This window comes from Engraulis encrasicolus, chromosome 17, assembly GCF_034702125.1.
Source record: "Engraulis encrasicolus isolate BLACKSEA-1 chromosome 17, IST_EnEncr_1.0, whole genome shotgun sequence".
Classification (NCBI taxonomy): Eukaryota; Metazoa; Chordata; class Actinopteri; order Clupeiformes; family Engraulidae; genus Engraulis; species Engraulis encrasicolus.
The window spans coordinates 35,878,053-35,881,847 of record NC_085873.1 but is presented as its reverse complement, the minus strand read 5'-3'; the positions used below and the strand labels follow the sequence as shown (position 1 = coordinate 35,881,847).

General features: G+C 44.7%; 1 long non-coding RNA gene across 3 annotated transcripts; it reads right to left on the bottom strand.

Moving 5' to 3' along the window:
• Positions 1-2,563: 2,563 nt before the first annotated feature.
• LOC134467452 (uncharacterized) lies at positions 2,564-3,539 on the bottom strand. 3 transcript variants are annotated; one of them, XR_010038559.1, is made up of 4 exons: positions 3,322-3,539; positions 3,135-3,219; positions 2,726-3,025; positions 2,564-2,636 (listed from the first exon to the last, which is right to left on the bottom strand). It is a non-coding gene; the product is annotated as an uncharacterized LOC134467452 (long non-coding RNA). The 3 variants fall into 3 exon arrangements; XR_010038558.1 differs by having other exon boundaries at positions 2,610-2,832; positions 2,932-3,025; XR_010038557.1 differs by having other exon boundaries at positions 2,610-3,025.
• Positions 3,540-3,795: the final 256 nt, after the last annotated feature.

Here is a 3,795-nt window from a genome sequence, read left to right as displayed (position 1 = left end):
AGAGCTAAACTTAGAGCTTTCATTTAAATTTCGTAAGATGACAATCAGACATTGCATTGCATATGGAATGGACAACGCTCTTTCACATCTCTATCCCGTGACAGTAATGATGTTGAATATTATAAGATGTACAATGTCCTACTTACTCTTGGTCGTAAAAGCCGGGAGGTAGGCGGGCATCACCGTAGCAGGGTGGATTACAGCTGGCAAGCCCTGTCCGACCCAGGGGTAATTCCACCTGTTTACTGTTGCACAAGATTAAGAACAAATTCAGATATTTGTAGCCCAACCACGGACATCTGTATCAAACTATGAGCCCAGCTACTTCATTCATTCACCAATGATGGACAGCATATGGGACGAGGGCGCAGTTCATGGCCATCCATTAATTGCTAATAAATAATTAGCCTGGATTTCGTTAACGTGAGGAGAACATGATGCCACCGCTTTAGGATTTGTACCGTTAAAAACACAGTTGGTGCCAAACCTGTTGAGAGCATCACCAATCCGTGTAAAAGTGTACCACGAGCCAAATTCAGACCAATAGATAGATTTCCTGTTTACTAACAGCGCGCCTGTGCACGGCGACAAGGGGAAGAAAGGCTTCTACGGCCATAGAAAAACAGTATACAGCTCTGTTAAAATCCACGTATTTTACTTTTTGTTATTTTGCTAGTTGCTTTTAAAAAAAATAAAAAACGGCCGGTACACACTCTCCCGACCCATCCCCAATTGTAATTTTGCCACCTAGAGCCTTTCCTAGGTCTAGGTTTCATGATAAAAAGGCAGGATATTTACAGTGCTAATAGCATTACATCTGAAGGCTGCCAATGGGCTGACACTGATGTTGGTAAAACGTGCTTGATCAAAGGTGACAACGTTTCTTCTCCGATGTTTTTGTACACTACATTGAGGAAAAGGGGGGAGTGAGCGAGAGGGCAAAGGATCTTGCTTGGATGTAAAACGATCATTCATGTGCCATAACAGGAGTGCTTACAACTTCAGGCAGTGTGCTGTTTGTGCTTGGTGCAGACTTGACGAGATACATACAAAATGTAAACATCTGCTTGTGCGACTTTTGGCAGATAGTTGTTCATAGAATATATGTTCATACACTTGATTAACCGGCATTTAAACGGAAAGGCGACCGTACCAAATAAATAACCTGGTGAATTTGAACATCTAATAACTACACGTTAGCTAGCTAGCTAGCAGCGAACGTTAGCGTGTTAGCTGGACAACTAACCACTACCTCCAAGTCAGACATGAGTCTCCCATCTTACATAAAATGTAAATTTAAGTTGAAAGGGGGGTATTGTTGAATATATGACCTGACATATAAACCATTTGAAACAGTACAGCTTGCTAGCAATGCTACCTACCGAATCTCAATAAGCGTTGCTAGCTAGCTAGCGCGCTACATTACCTGGACAAAATCAGCCCATTTCTGATGTTACATTGCTACTAGATACTAGGACTTTACTTGTAGATTAATCTACATTTTGTATTTCAATTGTAAGGAGATGAAAAACGGACAACAGATCTCTAATGCACCACCACTAGTGTGTTAGCTTGCTAAAGCAAGTTTCCAGTTTTAAAACAACTAGGATCTAATTACAGTTGGAAGTTGGTAATTCGGTTATTAACAATATGAATGCCTTCTCCAGCATTAAGGCAGTGCTAAAGTCTGTTACAATAATGTAGAGAAGTGGCTGAAACAGGAAGTACTTGTAATCGACTACGCCACCCTTAGGGAGTTTAAGTCCCCAAGGGAAAATTGTGTTTGAGTGTCACACAGCAAAACACAGGTTCGCACACCACAAAAACACAGGTTCGTGCAGAGAGAGAGTCGGAGACATTGGCTGTACTCTGAATCATAGAAATCTTTATTTTCTTTCACATAATCTATAAAAATATATGTTTTCCTCTTTTCTTTTAAAAATATGTCACTCAGGTGCAGGATTAACAGTTCTAGTGGGTCTACCTACTGAAGCCCACACACACACACGTCATACAGGGGTTGCCACTAGGGGCCGACAGTTGGCCCAACTGTAAAAGGGCGCTACCTCAAAGTTAATAAAGGCAAAGAAAAGGACACAGCAAACCGAGAATCAAAATAAAAAGAAATCAAACCACAACAAACCATGCAAAATAAATCAAAGGTGCACACAATTAAACAAAACGGTTAGACACAAGCAAAAGAATCAAAATAAAGAAAAGAGGTAGGCCTAATTCCAGGGGTTTTTCCAGTCAACCTCCCCCCCCATGGATCCCCTCACTCATCCACTGAACACACACACCGTTCATTCACACACACACACACACACACACTATGCGGAGCACCCACACACACACACACAGCGGAGCGGCCCACACACTAGCACACCCACACCGTACACACACACACACTGATCGGAACGCACACACAGCGGAGCGGCCCACACACTAGCACACCCACACTGAAAACACACACAAACACACACACACACACACCGCGGAGTCACCCACACCAACACAACACCAAGCACACAATGAGACACTTAATGCCCACAGGCACCAGTTTCTGCAATACAGCAATCGTTCCCACGTTAAGCAGCAGCCGGGGTCTTGACACGGATGGCTGTCACAGCAGCAACCTAAAGCCAAACAACAGGCCAACATTAGCTAAGCCCCAGTAGTGGTGCCGGGGGCAGCAGTAAAAGTATTGGAGCCGAGAGGGACTTACCATCAGTTCGAGGTTGGCGAGCGTGGAGCCCTTGAGTACAACGAGGACACTGGTCGAGATGGGCAGCGTACTATGAAGCCACCAAGCAACAAGTAAGGCTGAACAGTCTAGAAGCCATGCAGAAGCCAAAATTAGCAATCACGAAAGAGCAGAAGAACAAGGCGCTAGCCGCCAAAGCTAGGCAAATGCACAATGCGGTTACATACCCGAGTATGGATGATGAATAACGCAAGTAGGACCAAGGCCACCTACTACGAGGTCACTAGTAGGAGCAGGTAAAGGTTGAGTGCCGTGGGCAGTCTGAAAGCCATGCAAAACCAGGGTTAGCAACCATGAACGGGCAAGCCAAACAAAGCGCTAGCCGCCAAAGCTAAATGAGCACACATTTGCTAAACAATACGATACGTACCGGAGTGAATAACGCAAGTAGAACTGTGGCAGCCTACCAGGAAGCCACCAGTAGAAACAGGTAAAGGTTGAGCACCGTAGGCAACCTGAAAAAGCCGTGCAAGAGCCAGGGTTAGCACTCCTGAACGAGCAAGCAGAGCAAGAAGATAGCCACACAAGCTAGGTAAATACACAGTGCAGTTACGTACCGGAGTTCGGACAAAGTGAGTGCCCAAGTGAAAGAGAGTCGAGCAAGAGGGACGACAACAGCTGCAGCCAAGAAGTCGGAAGACGCCAAAGCATAGGCCAAGCGTGCTTGTCTGCCTCTGAACAGACCGCTCATATTTATGGAAAATTGCCTGCCAAGAGATTGAGGAAGTGACACCCCCATGACGCTGAATGGCTCCGAGCCTTAAAGGGGCCAGCATCCCACTACAATCACAATACATCAAAATGCTATGGTGCAACAACCTGCTTTATCACAAAAAACCTTTAACTCATTAAAACCTACATTTCCTAAAAAACGGATGCCCTGTGCAAGGTATACAAATAATCCCGATCACATAACTAACTCTGCAAGTACAGTTGAAAATAGATCAGCATCTTAAAATCCCACTTTCTTAGACAAGTTGTCCACAGCATCGATAGAAAACAATATTGAACTGCGCGACTTTCTGCCCCTC